This window comes from Cherax quadricarinatus, unplaced genomic scaffold, assembly GCF_038502225.1.
Source record: "Cherax quadricarinatus isolate ZL_2023a unplaced genomic scaffold, ASM3850222v1 Contig1787, whole genome shotgun sequence".
Taxonomy (NCBI): Eukaryota; Metazoa; Arthropoda; class Malacostraca; order Decapoda; family Parastacidae; genus Cherax; species Cherax quadricarinatus.
The window spans coordinates 43,046-60,876 of record NW_027196813.1 but is presented as its reverse complement, the minus strand read 5'-3'; the positions used below and the strand labels follow the sequence as shown (position 1 = coordinate 60,876).

Genomic DNA, 17,831 nt, shown 5'->3' with positions numbered 1-17,831 from the left:
TTTACCAGGATGTCCTCATTAACCTCGACAGCAACATCCTGATAATGATCAAGTAGATCCTCATACACCTGTGATGACAGCAGTTTCACGAACATTCGGTAGTTTCCATTTAAGGCTACACCATAAAGGTCGCAATCCTCAATCCCATATGTGTCTCGAATAATCAGAGGCAACAACGTCAACGCCCAATCTTTATTAATTGTACCTCTCAGTAATTCTATGCCAACAGTGTTAATTCTGCTGCGCACCCCAACCACCATTGTGACAGCCTGGCTACTAGCACTTGCGCCTGTCAGAGAGGTGTAGCATACGTCCACCCTCACCGGCAGCTGGGAGAGGAATCCATAATAAAGAGGTTAGGATTAAACGAAGAACTGAACCCTGGATGACTACAGAGATATTAGATATGAAATTCAGAGACCAGCTGCTAAAAAGATTTAAAGCAGACAGGATATTGCAGCACTAAATGAATTCCAAAGGTGAGGAACAGAGTGCAGAGGCTTATAAAAGGAACAAAGGCAAAGCACTATTGCTCAAAAAATGAAGAGTATAAGCATAACCCCAGAAAGCTCTGGCAACAACTAAAACAGTTGGGGTATAGCCATAAACCAGTAGATAGGTCTAACATAGTACTCACTATCGATAACGAGGTATGCCACGAAACATCTAAGGTGGCAAATTGTTTTAATTCCTACTACATATCTGTTGCATCAACACTAGTAAGTAAACTACCAGCTGCATCAAATACCTTTAACACAGACTGATAAGTTTCAAACATACTATACCAATAAAGGGGTAACCCCAAACAGCTGTCAACTAGTAAGTACATCATGACTTTATTCAAAAAGAACTAAGCAGGTTAAACCCAACTAAGAGCACTGGCCCGGATAACATCCCGTCTAAGTTCCTAAAAGATGGTGCTTCTGAACTGTCATTCCCTATTGCTCACATAATATCAATCACCACTAAGACCGTACCGGAGGGGTTCAAGGAGGCCAGAGTTACTCCTATCTTCAAGAAAAATAGTAAGTCTGATGTAAGCAACTATAGGCCTGTTAGTATACTCGGTATAATATCCAAAATTCTAGAGAGGGCGGTGTACTCTCAAGTAGTTAAGTACCTTAATGATGACAACATTCTCCATAGCTATCAATCGGCCTTTAGAAGATCTTACTCAACCGACACCTCCCTAATTAATCTGATGGATTACCCGAGAACTGAGATGTCAATGGGGAACCTCATAGGTATGGTAACCTTAGACCTGCAAAAGGCCTTCGATACTGTCAACCACAACATATTATGCAAGAAACTTCAAGCTATCGGTATATGTTCTGTAGATTGGTTTAAGTCCTACCTTAGCAACAGGAGACAAATTGTCAAAATCAACAAAACAATCAGAACCCCTGCCGATAGCATGTGGAGTTCCCCATTATTATTATTCCCTTATTCTTATGTCAATGACATTATCAGTGTCAAGTGCAAACTCCTACTGTATGTAGATGACAGTGCTCTGTTAGTGTCAGGTAAAGACCCACAATATATAGCTAATGTATTAACACTGGAACTGGAGTCCTGCAGCAAATGGTTAGTAGACAAACTATCATTACACCTCGGGAAAACTGAAGCCATTCTCTTTGGCACGAAAAACTGAGAAGGGTAAATAATTTTAATGTCCAGTGTAATGGGGGAGCCCATCACTGGTTTCATCAATAAAATATCTGGGAATCCCCTTTGACCCATGCATGTCAGAATTGATAGGGAACAGTGTTGTAAAGAAAGCGAATGCCAGACTGAAGTTCCTCTATAGACAAGCAGTGTCTACCTACTGAGGCTCGCAGGACCCTATGTCTAGCCCTTATACAGTGTCATATGGATTACGCTTGCTCTTCATGGTACTCTGCCTTGACAAAAAAAACTGAAAGATGATTGCAAATCACCCAGAACAAAATTGTAAGATTCATCCTGGGGCTGGGACCAAGAGAGCATGTAGGCCAGGATGAATTATAACAGTTGGATATGCTAAATGTTGAAGACAGTAAAACAACTGAAGCTAAATCATGTTCATAAAATTGCTCACAGTGTCCAGAATATCTTGCTGTCAATTTTGTCAAGGTTGGGAACCAAAGCAATCATAGTACTAGGGGGAGAGAGCACAACTGTGTAGTACCTACAGTCAGTGGTCAGGATTCAAACTCGTTTCATTGTACAGCAATAAAGGAATGGAACAGACTGCCCGCACATGTCAAAGCCAGTCATAGCATGAACCAGTTCAAGAAGAGTGCCAAAATGTATCTGATTAATGTAGCTACAGAAAGGGAGAATGATTTTTTATTTTTTAGCTAACACGTGTAAATTTTACCTTATCCCTATTAATGACCCTCGTATTGTAGATAGTCTTAATGACCTTCGTCCCCTCAGGGAAGGTTCCTTGATGTTGGCGAGGGGCTCTTGGTTTAGGGAATTGGATCTGTGCTCCAGTTCCCCGAATTAAGCCTGAATGCCTTTCACATTCACCCCCCCCCCAGGCGCTGTATAATCCTACGGGTTTAGCGCTTCCCCTTGATTATAATAATAATTATGACCCTCGTGTAGTTGTGCAAGACAGGTACACAATACCGACAAGATGAAAGTTAAGACACTTGTGCAACATCTGGTTATCTTTACTGTAGACGTTTCGCCACCTGGATGGCGAAACGTCTACAATAAAGATAACCAGATGTTGCACATGTGACCCTCGTGTAGTAGATAGTCTTTTTAGTATGATAAGATGTTATCTTCATTATAGAATAAGAAAATATTATAACCTTTATATTATAATAAGGTAAAAGGACCCCAATGGAAATAAGTGACTTTTTTGGGTTATCCCAGGTTCTCTACACATATGCTGCTATGTATGATAATCTATATATCTGTGTATATCTGAATAAACTTACTTAGTCCATTTGTTTCAAACACACCACATCTACCTTCCTCTTACTGTACTTGTGAAGCTTCACAAGGAACTAGAATGGGACCTTAATTTCCTAGTAATAATGGTCTTCAGTCAACAATATAGGTACTTATATGTACACTCTAACCCATATTTTGACCCACTACTAGGGTCCTCTTTGGCAGATAAAAAATGAAAGAACGTTAATATACATAGGAAGGTTGTGACCCTCAGCAATGCAGGCGAGTATGGAGCATCTGGTCAAGGAGCAAGTGTGTGTGGCTTGTCAGGAATGAGATGTAACACGAGCAACACTAACTAGACAAATTGAAAATTTAACGATCATACTGAATTTTCAGTTTATAGGAAACCAATTATTGCTAAGTTAATTTCTATAATTACCATATAATGCAGTTTTAAAAGTACTGTCTTAAACTTTTTTTTTATATTTTATTTAAAAACTTTACAGCTTACTATTAAATAAAAAGATATAAAATGGGTACAGTAGGATCCTCAATCCTACACAACATACACTAACAATCCTACACAACATACACTAACAATCCTACACAACATACACTAACAATCCTACACAACATACACTAACAATCCTACACAACATACACTAACAATCCTACACAACATACACTAACAATCCTACACAACATACACTAACAATCCTACACAACATACACTAACAATCCTACACAACATACACTAACAATCCTACACAACATACACTAACAATCCTACACAACATACACTAACAATCCTACACAACATACACTAACAATCCTACACAACATACACTAACAATCCTACACAACATACACTAACAATCCTACACAACATACACTAACAATCCTACACAACATACACTAACAATCCTACACAACATACACTAACAATCCTACACAACATACACTAACAATCCTACACAACATACACTAACAATCCTACACAACTTACACTAACAAGTTTTAACAACACATTGTCATTGACATAAAAGAGGTTACCCATATACACTCACAATTTTTTCCATGTAACATACTACTATAATATAAACAATATAAACTATATAACTATATAAACTATATAAAATATAAACTATATAAACCTTTCAGATTTGTATAGTTAACATACTATGACTGACATATGACAAAGGTTCACAACCTTCACAGTAGATAATCAGAGGAATGACCTACATCACAATCTCAGTTAAAAAAAAAAATACATGCACTTCCCAAAATTAACCCCTATACAATAAGAATTACCTAAAAACATACATACGTGCCTCACTACAATCCCACTTTAAGCATTGAAGAAAAAATTAAAATCCTAAGCCTCACACTTATACTAAATATTAATAAATATTAGTAAATATTAATACAGCCTCTTCCACCGGCTGAGCACATTATATAAAGTAAGAGACTAAACCATACTCTCCCATTACAAATTTTTAACGAGGCATTACAAATTTATGGAAGTCATTAGCGTTCCATCTCTCATCAACTGGATGAGCACATTATATAATGCTAAAATAAAGTCAGTACACTCGCTAAAAACCCAACACTAAACACAAACAACATTATTTAAATAACCTCTCATTGCGATACGATTATCGCACATGAAATATGCCCACTAAAGGCTATAAACGCACACTCTACAGAAGCCCAAAAGCTCTTCAAGGTCTTACACCTATAATCTTGACACCATTCACACTTAATACATGAAGAAGGTCATGACGACCCTGACACAACAAACACAGAATTCTTCATTCGTTACTACGTAATTACTTGATATCACCTTTGCTTTCTGTGCCCACTTGCATGCTACATACACTTATGCCACACATCTACACCTTCTATACCCACATACACCTTACTCTCACCCCTCCCCAGGAGGCGACCCCGCTGTGTCCCCCTGAAATTCCCCTTCTCGTATGTAATCCCCAAACCCCCCCCCCTTACTCACTCAGCCCAAGTCGTAGATTCATGAGAAACCCTAACGTTAACATTCTATACCCTTCCGAAAAATCCTTCTCCCACCTCCTCCCATACAGTTCTCTATTACGACACATCGTACGATAAACCGTTACCGCTAGTACCCACCTCCGCACCTCACAATCCCCCCTCCCCCTCATCACCCACGAGATATATATATATATAATCCACTATTATATAATCCAAAGCTCTTATAACACTCTCATCGAACCCTCCCACATCTAGGCTTAGTGCACGCAGAACCGACACCCCTCGGCCCCCCACCCCCTGTACAACCATACTTAACCAATACCTAACACCCTCCAGTCCCCCACAAAAGTATACTGCATGGAACGCCGTCTCATCCCCCCCACAGATTCCACACCTTCCGCCCACAATTACCCCTCTGGTTCTTAGTACCTCCCCCGACGGTAGTATGCCATGCAGAAAACGATACGTTACATCCCTTACCCTAGGCTTTAACTTCAACTTGCTAAACCTATACCAAATACTCTTCCATGCGTACATGGGGAACAATCCCTCAACTGGTACAACAATCTTCAAGCAGCCTACACAAAACCCCTACTCGAATTTTCCTGGGTTCTCTAACCAACATCAAAGCCCTCAAAACAGTTTCACATTCCCTCAACTCCACACCACCATACAACTTACCCAACCTATCATGTATTTTTCCCAGCTGCCCTCCACTCATACCTTCGCGCAAAACCTCCCATTTAAGACACACACATTAATTCTCCTTCTCAGATCCATCAACTCCAACCCACCCTGGCGCACAGGTAACATTACAACCTCTCTCCTCAGCCAATCGCACCTTGAACCCCACAAAAAGTTGAACACTCGTCTTAGAATTCCCACAATCGCCGTCCCTGTTAATGGGAACACGGCTGCTACATGCCAAACCTTACTCTACAATAATACATTTATAACAATCACTCGTTGTATGATAGTCAGATGATGAGGTCGCAATGCACCCAGACGCCCCTGAATCCTTTCCATTAATCTATTTGAGTTTTCCTCTCGAGCAACATCCAAGTCATCCTTATAGGTGATACCACAAATTTTTAAAGACACCGTTTGTTTCCTCACAACGTTACATCTCCCCCCCCTCCACCCCATCACCCAACCCCATGATCATTGACTTCTCTCTATTTACCTGCATCCCTGTTGCATTTCCGAACTGTTGCACATCATCCAAAACACCCAACGCCATCCCCTCTCGAACCAGGACTGTTGTATCGTCTACATATCCTATTATTCCAGGCCAGACTTTCCCGACCTCCTCCACACCTCCACTCGTGTCACATACACAACGTTCAACCATTCTATAGAAGGGGTCCTGAATGCACGCAAACAACATTTGTGACATGGGACACCCCTGCCTAAGTCCCCTACCCATTACAATCTCCTCACCCAAGCATCCATTAATCTGTACCCTCATCTTAGCTCCATTGTACAACGTGGTTACCCAATTAACTATTTCTTCCCCATAACCCTGCCTCCTAAGTATAGCTTCCAATGCTCCCCTTTCCACCCTGTCATAGGCCCCCTGCCAGTCTAAGGCCAACAACGCCGCCCTCCCTCCCCTCCCTTTTGACTCCACAAAACTTCTCAGTATTCCATGACCCTCAATCATCGACCTTCCAGGCAAACCATACTGCGTTTTCGAAACCACTCTCCCTACCACACATTTAAACCGATTACCCAAGACTTTAGTGAACAACTTATAATCAGCACATAACAGAGATATGGCACGGTACTCCTTGAGGGTGTGCTGCCCCTTACCCTTCTGGACCAACACTACAACTGCTGTTGCTTGCTTGTCCCCCATCACACCCTTCTCCTTCATCTGATTAAATAACCTACCCATGAATCCCCTTATCACCTCCCAATGTTGGAGGTAAAATTCAGCCGGGAGACCGTCTATTCCCGGTGCTTTGCCCTTCCTCATTCCCCTTAAAGCCAACTATTTCCTCTTCCGTTATTACCCCCCCTAAAGCCTTTCTATCACTATTCCCTAAATTACACGTCACATACACACCTTCTCTAAATCCACATTCTCCACCTTCCCACTTGTCCAATACCCTTCATACCATTTATCCGCATACGCACACATTCCTTTCGTAGTTAGTATCTCCTGACCCATTCTATAACCCCCCGCCATCTCATTTACCTCTAACCTCGGAATAGCTGTAACCCGCTGTCTTTGTTTTTGACGTCTCAACACACACGCCGATGGCTTGTCTCCCCAAAGCACCTCCTCTACCCCTGCCTGCACCCTTACCACTTGAAACCTCTCATTTTGTAACTCCCTCAGTCTCCCCTTGACCTCGACAATTTCATCCATAGGATAGTTGCCCCCCACAGCCCCCTTCCCATAACAGCCCCTTAATCTGTCCTCTAAATAGTTTGAAAGGCCATATTTTAAATCATTTATATGTTTGCCCACCCCTACATAATATTTCCTAATCCTTTCCTTGGCTACACAATCCCACCATTGTACGACATCTACCACTCCCTTTGCCTCCTTGCTAAGCTCCTTCCATAGGACAGAAAATCCCACTAACCCCTCCTCATCACTCAATGCACTTACATTTAATTTCCAGTAACTCCTGTATATTTCCGCAAGCTCCTCCCACCCAACCTCCACCAACACTGCTCTATGATCCGACCATGCTACTTCAACAGTTTTGAAAAATCTCACTACAACCCCGTGAGAAAGATACACTATCTAACCTCGCTGCATACCCTCTCCTAACAAATGTATGCTCTGTCTCCCACGCTCCCCCCCCTAGAATGCGTCCCTTAACCTAATATCCCTCAATAAATCTCGTAGGGCCACCGACACATAACCTGCCCCTTTCGGTTCCACATCAGCCCTCCTAATGATGCAGTTCCAATCACCTCCTACTATTGCCACCTCCGGTAATGCACGGAAAAAAAACCACAAGGTCCTCACATACAAACTCCTGCTTCACCTGTACGTTATTCTCTGCAGGCGCATATACGCTAATAAAGGCCACACGTTTTCCCATCCACAAACCATCTACGTGCAACACCCTTCCCCCTCCCCCTCACTTCTCTGCAAAACAAACGGGCTCGCCTCCCTGATTAATATACCCACCCCTCCTTTCAAATGGGCAGATGGCAGGGTTACCACTCGAAACCCCTCCATCTCCAACACCCTACCCTCCTTAAAATTATGCTCCTGAAGGAACACAACATCCACTCTAAATTTATTCAGAAACATTCTAAACCATTCTCTCTTTACACTATTACACAAACCATTAACGTTTACCGTCATACACCGGAGGCCTATTAAAGTTTCCACCCCTGCCTCCTCTCTTCACTCTTCCTATGGGCACCAGAACGTGTGGGACCACTTGTCACCTGCACACTTCCCTCTCTCCCCCCCCTTCTTTCGGTGCCTCCTGTCATGGCCACCACTACCTTCACCTTCTGCCCATATTTGCTTCCCAGTCCGCTGCTCTGGCGTTAGGACATCATCTGAATCCGACGCAGTGGCTCTCTTTCTTGTGACAGGCGCATCCTCCATGGCTTGGTCTGGGGATGCCTCACAATGTACCTCAACCTCCACTGTACACAGTGGCAATGATCTCGGTGACACCTCAGTCACGCTGTCACTTCCGTTGTCCGAATAGTTCTGTTGTTGATGCACCACAGCCTTCAACTCGTCTTCTACCACCTTTGCAGGAGCAGCCACCTCCTCAGGCGGTGACAAGGACTTCAGAACCTCGGCTAATTCCTCCTCAATTTCCAACACTTCCTCCAGTACTTTTTGCGCAACCCGATCCACTGGAAGTGCCTCTGGGCCAGGAAACTGGTCAAGGGCCTCACCCTCTCCCCCAGCCTTATGCGCCTCATCCACTATCTCGCTCCATAGACGACCACGCCCTCCTTCACGTCGTTGATCATCACCTGCTCCCTCCAGTGTAGAAGCTGATGTCTCCGCCCATGGGCCAGGAGCTCGTTGCCGCTTCCCACATTCCACCGCTATGTGATCATATTCCCCACATAGTCGGCATGTACGCCTTTGCCCGGCGTATGACACCATGACCTGTGTCCTGAATTCCTTTAGGTACACGTAAGACGGTATGGGGTGTCGCAATGTCATTTTTGGGTTAAAAGTGCCCTCCGGCATACCTGTGTAGGCACCCGTCACCCACTTACCATGCTGGGCCAAATGAACAGTTCCGTATTCCTCAAAAACTTTTCTGATATCTGTCCCATCAGCCTCAAAGGGGACATTACGCAGTTTAATCCATGTATAATGTCTGGATACATCGATCATCCTCACACGCACAGCTGGTGTTGCATCAAGACTTACGTCCTGAAAACGGTTGACCAACGACTCGTAAACCGTTGCCGAGAGCAGTTTCACAAAAAATCTACGTGCTCCGTTCAATGCTACTCCGTACAACTCGCCATCCTGAATGCCATACGTGTCTCTGATGATTTTAGGCAGTAAAACCTGGGCTGAAGCTGGCGTTATTGCCCCACTGAGAAGTTCAACACCGACAGTGTTAATCCTGCGTCTGTAACTGAACGCCATGTTGACTAATGTTAGTTCTCCTGGTCTGACGACAGAGGCGCGACAAGCACCACCTCACACTACTGCAGTCAGGGAACTGAAGTGCGTTTGCGCAGGTCTACACGGCCCAATAGCGATGCAGACAATTCCTGTCTTAAACTAATTCTTGCAAGCATTTAGTATATATAGCCCCCCTCAAAGCTGGACCAAGAAAAAAATCCTCAGAGCACAAGTCTAAAAACTAGGATGCCCTGATTGGTTTATCAAACAATGTGAAAAAATGAAAGTGCCAATTATTACAAAATCTTGGCTCACAAAAACAACTCCATCAGTCGTGTCAACAAAATGACTGACTATGGAACAACACTTCAGACTGAGGGACTGACCACCTCAAAACTTCAAGGGTGATGAACTGATTACATCGTCTTCAAGTATCTTCTGCTTCTATCAACTTTTCTGTACTCGACTGAAGCCGCCTACTGTGTAGGCGAAACGTTTCTAAATAAAGATACCTAACTGTAGCATATGTGTCTTACCTAACAAAATGACTGACATAAATCACTTTCTATCTTAACAAATTGCGAAATCTTTTTCCAAGAAACGGTTGTCCAGTTACCCAAGACATACCAGGAGTCTACCCGATACTATGCAAAGACTAACCAAGTAAACATTGATTAGACAGGCCAAAAATGTGTCGACGAGGATCACCGAACATCAGAGGGCAATACCTTACGACAACTGAATGTAACCGTCTTTCAACACATTAGCAATAATCACAATATTGTGGAAAAAAGACATATGTACAGTTCAGGACATTTAAGTTAAAGTTTCGCCACTAGTGGCTTCTTCAGTCCTAATACAGAGAGAGAAAAAAAAAACGTGTCCTAACGTCCAGAGATCTGGCCGTTTCCCCTACATATACTTTCAGTCCATATATCTATATTTGTCAATATATCTAGTCATTCGCTGCCTGACCACGGTAGTGCGGTTGTGCTCTGCACCCCTCTGCTGTTTTCAGGCGAGCTACCTTGTATCAACATGGCGCTGAGTGTGAGGAGGCGCGTAAATACCATTGGTATTGAGCTGCTTCGTGGGGGGGATTTCACCCTCTTCAGCGCAAGTCTTACTCCCAACAATCATTAGGGAGACCTATGGAATCCAGGACGATGAGGTGTATGGTGTAGCCCTGAATGGGGCTTACAGAATCTTTGTCAAACTGAATTCCACGTCCGTGTATGAGTCTTTGGTGACGAGATTCCAAGACGTGAGTCTTGACGCTACTCCAGCTGTGAAGGTGCGTTTGATCGACGTATCTCGCCACTTTACGTGGGTTAAGATACGTAATGTCCCATTTGAGGCAGATGAGGTTGACATCAGGAGTGTTTTTGAGACATATGGAACCATACATCTGGCACAAAAGGGCAAGTGGACGGCAGGTGCTTACATGGGCCGTCCGGAGGGTACCTTTTCCCTGAAGATGACTCTGAGACATCCCATACCGTCTTACGTCGTGTTGGAGGAATTCAGGACGCAAGTTATGGTATCGTATGCCGGACAGAGACGTACATGCAGAATATGTGGGGCGTGCGACCATATGGTGGCAGAGTGCGTGAAGCTGAGGAGGGCTCCAGCACAAACTGGTGAAGCACCAGTTACCAGCGTGATAGCTGTTGAGAGCCCCACGCGAAAGCAAGGGCTTGGGCACTTGTGGAGTGAAGAGGTGGAGGATTCCAAAGAGGAGACTGGCATGTGTGAGGTAAGCTGTGATGTAAAAGGATCTGTTACTAGACAAGGGATAAGTACAGAAGTGCAAGTGCAGGAGGAGGTGCAGGCTCTAGAGGAAGAGCTTCAGGAAGTGTTAAGGACATTGACGCCGCCTGCAGAGGATGTTGTTCCTGAGCTGGTGAGAGGCACGGCGTTGCCTGTAGAGGAATGTAAGGATAAAAACCATAGCAGGGTTGACGGGCCAACTAGTAAGAGTGAGTTGTCGCCGTGTGCTGTGGAACGAGGCGTGGTGGAGGTTGAGGTACATCGTGAGGGAACCTCAGAAGATAACATGGATGTAGAGGGCATCATGAGGAAGAGAGCGGCGGCATCAGACTCAGATGTCCTGACGCCGGCGCAGAGGTCTGGGAGGAAGGAAGAGCAATGTCGAAGTACTCACGATAAGAGGCATCGCAAAAAAAGGGGGGGGTTGATGGTGTGAAGCCTTGTGCTGGCTCTGGGGCAGGAGGCCCTGGGATGAATGAAGAGAGGAGGAAGGGTTGGAAACTATAAAGAGGCCTTAGGTGTATGACTGTGAATGTAAATGGACTGTGTAATAGTGTGAAGAAGGAATGGTTTCGAATGTTTCTGTATAAATATAGGGTGGATGTAGTGTTCCTGCAAGAACACAATTTCAAGGAGGGAAGAGTGCTCGAGGTGGAGGGGTTTCAGGTCATGACTCTGCCATCTGCATGTCTGAAAGGTGGTGTGGGTATATTGATCAGGGAGGCAAGCCCGTTTGTGTTGCTAAGAAGTGAGGGGGGAGGGGGGGGAAGAGTATTGCGCGTGGATGGGTGGTGGATGGGGCAGAGGGTATCTTTTGTAAGTGTGTATGCACCAGCAGAAAATGATGCGAGGGTAAAAAGGGATTTTGTATGTGAAGAACTAGTTTTCTTCTTACGTGGTTTACCTGCAGTGGCCATCGTTGGTGGGGACTGGAACTGCGTTATTAGGAGGGCTGACGTGGAACCAAAAGGGGCGGGGCACGTGTCGGCGGCCTTGCGAGATCTTTTGAGGGATATTCAATTGCGGGATGCAGTTGGAGGAGGGGCGTGGGAGGTAGAGCACACTTTTGTAAGACGGGGTTACGCTGCTAGGTTGGATAGGCTGTATATATCTCAAGGGGTTGGGTTGACATTTTTCCGTACAATAGAAGTAGCTTATTCGGATCATCGGGCGGTAGTAGCAGAGGTGGCGTGGGAGTCACTAGCAGGTATATCTAGGGGTTATTGGAAATTAAATACAAGTGTGTTAGGTGATGAGGAGGGGATAGAGGGATTTGCAACGCTGTGGGAGGGGTTACGTGCAGAGATAAATGGGGTAGAGGATGTGGTGATGTGGTGGGATGGTGTGGCTAAAGAACGGATTAAGCAATATTACATAAAGGAAGGAAAACATATCAATTCTTTAAAATATGGGCTTGCTAACTATTTGGAGGATAGATTACGGGGTTGTTATGCGAGGGGGGCGGTGGCAGGCACTTATCCAATGGATGATATTATGGCAATTAAAGGGAGGCTGCGTGAGGTACAGGATGAGAGGTTCCAAGTGGTGCGGGTACAGGCAGGGGTGGAAGAGGTGTTATGGGGCGATAGACCTTCATCATGCGTATTGCGTAGGCAGAAACAAAGACAGCAGGCAATGACTATTCCATGGTTGGAGGTTCACAAGTCGATAGGAGGGTACAGGGAGGGGCAGGTCATACAAGCTACGGAAGGAATGGGGGCGTTTGCTGACAAGTGTATGAGAAGTACTGGCAACGAGAAGGGGTAGAGGATGGGGTTTTAGAACAGGTGTGTGGGAGTGTGGTATGTCAGTTGCGTAACAGTGATAGGGAAGCACTGGGTGGGGAAATAACTGAGGGGAAAATATGGAGGGCTTTAAGTGGAATGCGAAAGGGCAAAGCACCGGGAATTGATGGACTCCCGGCAGAGTTTTATCAGCAGCATTGGGAATTATTGAGGCATTTTCTGGTTAGGTTATTAAATTGCATGAAGGAAAGAGGTGAGCTGAGTGAGAAGCAGGCAACGGCTGTCGTTGTATTGGTACCGAAGGGTAAGGGGCAGTACACGCTTCAGGATTACCGGGCGATCTCGTTGTTATGCGCAGATTATAAATTGTTTGCGAAGATTTTGGGAAATCGGGTCAAGTGTGTGGTGGGGCGGGTAGTATCAAAAACTCAGTTTGGTTTGCCAGGGAGGTCTATGGTGGAGGGGCATGGGTTACTTAGGGATTTCGTGGAGGCAAAAGGGGGGGGGAGGGAGGGAGGTTTGGTGGCGCTCGATTGGCAAGGGGCATACGATAGAGTGGATCGGAAAGCATTGAAAGCCATCCTCAGGGGTCAGGGGTTTGGGGAAGAAATAGTGGGTTGGGTTGAGGCGTTGTATGGAGGTGCAATGGCGGGGGTACAGATTAATGGTCGATTGGGTGGGAAGATTGTAATGGGTAGGGGACTTAGGCAGGGGTGTCCTATGTCACAATTGTTTGCGTGCATACAGGACCCCTTTTATAGATTGATGGAGCAGCGTATGTGTCACGGAGAGGGACCAGGGTGTGAGGTTGCGAGGGTTTGGTCAGTTTTAATTGGGTATGTGGATGATACAACTGTTCTGATCAGGGAGGGGATGTCAATGGACACATTAGACGGGGTAGTAAAAATGTTTGCAGGGGCAACTGGTATGAGGGTAAATTCAGATAAATCCATGGTCATGGGGTTAGGAGCTTGGGCGGGTAGGGTTGATTGGGGTAGTGCAGTTGTGAGGAGGCAGGTGAATTCGTTAAAAATTTGCGGTCTTATTTATGCAGACGATATAACTGTGGCACGCATGGAAAACTCGCTTAGGATGGTAGAAAGGATTCAGGGACGCTTGGGTGCATTGCGACCTTATCATTTGACCCTTGTGCAGCGTGCCATTGTTATTAATATCTTACTGTATAGCAAAGTATGGCACCTGGCAGCCGTGTTCCCATTAACTGGGCCAGCAATAACGAACATACTTATGAAGGTTTTTAAATTCTTGTGGGGTTCGAGCTGTGATTGGATTAAAAGGGATGTGGTAATGTTACCTGTAAGTAAGGGGGGGCTGGGATTGCTGACCTTAAAAGGGAGGTGATGAGGGAAAGTGTGGGTGGGGGGGTTTGGCCAGGATCCATAACAGATTGCAACGGATGTATACAGGAGTTGAGTTGCACGTGTGAAACTGTTTTGAGGGCTATGGCGTGGGATCGAGAGCCAGCAAAGGTTAAAATAGGTAGGTTGTGTAGATTGTTAGCCGGGAGGGTTGTAGCGCCTGTAGAGGGAATTTTCCCCATGTATGCATGGGGAAGTATATGGAATAGGTTGAGTAGGATGAGGTTGCAACCTCGTGTTCGGGATGTAATGTATCGTTTTCTGCACGGCATTTTACCGTCAGGTGTGGTTCTACAGGATAGACGAGTCGTTGACGGGGGGGAGTGTGGGATATGTGGTGGGGAGGAGTCGGCTTTTCATGTAGTATATTTTTGTGATGGAATGAGGAGTGTCAAGGGGTCGTTAAATAGGGTGATAAATAGGATAGGAGGTAAAGGAATTTCTGTATTGAGAGCATTAAGTCTCGACGTGGGAGGTTGGGAGGAAAGTGTAATCAGAGTTGTGGGATATATTATGGCAGATTATATCTATATAGTGTGGGGATTGCGGGGGAAACAGGTTACCGAGGTGAAGAGGAGGGTGTTAGCGGTAACGTTCTATGAAACGGTATGTAGAAATAAGGAAATTTATGGGAGGTGGGTGAAGGATTTTTCAGAGGGATATAGGCAACTTACGTTACAGGTTTTATTAGACTTATAATATACGAGGGAGGGGAGGGTATGATTGGAAAGTGTTGCTGGGGTAGGGAAGTCATGGGTGAAAACAGAGTCGCCTCCCTGGTAATGGATGACAAATGTTTGCGTGAGTGTTGGATGAGTGATGCGTGAGTGAATAATATGTGGACCACGGGTGCTAGCACCTGTGGAGCTGGCCAGTTTTTGTGACATGGACTATACACTTATTATACATATTGTTTGTGGTAATATTGATTTACGGTAATGACATTGTAATTTGGAGATTTGCTATAATAATTGCATGTATTTGCTCCAACTTGTTTTCTAGGTGCCTTGCACTGCATAGTGTTGATGCTGTGATCATGCACGGTGTCCAGAGATATGCTGTGATATGTTTGTATTAATGTCTGTGCATTATTGTTCGTCACTGGTGATCTGCAATTTTCAGTTTTGTTTTGAGAGTAAAGAGTTTAATGTACGTCAGATAGTGTAAATAAAGTTGGGCAACAGTGGTGTCATAGGTTTTTGTGGTTAGGTGCGTGCTAGGCACAGTATTTATGTGTTACTTATGTCATGGTTATATTTTATGTTGTACTGTTGTCAATAGCACTATGTTAGGTCCATATAAGCTGTATAGAGCTTGAATGTCATAGTTGAAGCTGTGTTATTGTTTTTAACACTGGAATTGCATGTTTAAATGTGTAGAAGCTTATATGTGTTGGATTTTTGAGGCTAAGTTTATACCTATGGCTTTGTAGTCATTTTGTATGTCTTTGTGACTTTTCTATATCACCATTGTTGTGTAATACATATTGTTATGTAACTGAACCATTAGGACAATTACATAAATTAATGTTTTGATCATTGCTGTCTGACATTAGATTAGGCAACATTCATTGTTTATAGTGTGTTAGGTTGTAAATAGTGGGGTGGTTGGATAACCACAGGGGGGGGGTAATATGTCTGTATAATATGTTCAGTGCAATGAATTGCATGGTCTGTAGTCGATTATTAAGTACCATTTCGAGGGATGTGTATATAAAAGTGTTGTTCATATGTAATTCTGTTGGGTAGCTCCAACAGGTTTGGGTTAAGTGATAGGATGAGGGAGCAGGGAGGGGGGGGGTGTACCCACACAGAGTTGTAAGTGTGGTGTGTAATGTTAGCTGTAGGGAGGATTGTGTTAATTTATAGACTTAAATGAGTTTTATATATTATATTTTTGTAATGTCATGTTTTAAATAAATTATAAAAAAAAAAAAAAACATACTTTGTCACCCCCCCCCCCCCGACACCCAGCGTTTTCTTAGTTTTCTCTGTATTAGGACTGAAGAAGCCACTTGTGGCGAAACGTTTCCTTTAATAAATGTCCTGAACTGTACGTAAGTGTCTTTTTCCACATCCGGTCGGTATCGCCATACTATTTCCTAATCACAATATTGTTTGGCAAGATGAAAGTTAAGACACTTGTGAAACATCTCTCTTTATTGTAGACGTTTCGCCAACCAGTGGCTTTATCAATACAGATTCTTGGACAAATAGAAAACAGAAGAACTATATACAAAAGATGAGGTAATCAGTCCCTCAGCCTTGGAGTGGTGTTTACAGCACCATAGTTGTAGATTATAATAATAAAAAAAAAGCGCTAAACCACCATGGTTGTAGATTCTGAAGCACAGAATGAATGAGGACTCACATGTAAGAACCCACGAGAGGTGAGGGGCAAGTGGGGACAGAAAGAAGAGATGGGGGGAGAGGAAAAATTTTAGATAAGAGAAAAAGTGTGTGAAGCACAGGTAAGGAGACTGGCGCTTATAAAGGCGTCAGTAAATAGGGAAGTGTAGCAGACGAGGACAGTCACTGGAACTCTCTCCATGTAAACTAGGTAATTATTGAGCGTGTGGGGGTGATGGAAAGTATTCAGGGTCAGTTCCCTGGATCAAGAGCCCCTCACCAGCATCAAGCAATCTTCATCGACGGTTTTGGGTTTGAGGAGATAAATCATAAGCGCTAAACCCGTAAGGATCATGGAAATTCACCGTGGCTTTTTTTTTTTTTTTGAGGGATTTAGCTTAGCTAAGCTACACATATGCTTATATATGTGATAATTTATGTATATTTGTACCTGAATAAAAAACTTAAAGCACCAGGGAGTCTAAAAGCGAAGTTCGATCCGAGGAAGCTGAGGAGGGCAAATTATCCTTACAGTTATAACATTAAGTTTAAATGAGAAGTCAGTTAAGAGGAACAACAATAATGAGATTAAGACACATGTGCAACATCTGGGTATCTTTAAAGATACCCAGATGTTGCACATGTGTCTTAATCTCATCTTGTCGGTATTATATACCATTCGTACACAACAACAATAATGTTGACAAACTACTTAAACACCTCCAAACACTGCTGCTCCAACTCTTACCAACTTCTGAAGTTAAATATTTGATCCGGTGGACGCCCTTGCCAAGCCCCAGCAGAGAGGGACGCCAACAATCCCACCTCAGTAGTTACCAGCTTCCCACCAAAGACAGTTAAAGAATTTCCCGCAGAGCGGAAAAAATGTGCCCGGCGGGCTAAATATATGAGGACAAGTGTCCCAGTGAGAAAGGGGGAAATTTGTCAGTGATACTCAGGCGAGAGAGAGACGTCCACACCTGACGAAGGCTGACGCAGAAGTGTAATAAAGTAACGTCAACAACAATGCTACCAACCCTTCCAACCCGCCCGGCAGAACATTACCAACCTGCCCACCCAATATACATTCAAAGTTTTTTTTTTTTTT

General features: G+C 44.0%; 1 long non-coding RNA gene across 1 annotated transcript in view; it reads right to left on the bottom strand.

Annotated features, from left to right (window-relative positions):
* LOC138851715 (uncharacterized) overlaps positions 1-17,734 on the bottom strand; it is a 32,602-nt gene extending 14,868 nt beyond the window's left edge. Inside the window, exon 1 of the long non-coding RNA XR_011391363.1 lies at positions 17,472-17,734. This is a non-coding gene — a long non-coding RNA (uncharacterized lncRNA). The remainder of the gene's footprint in view (positions 1-17,471) is intronic.
* Positions 17,735-17,831: the final 97 nt, after the last annotated feature.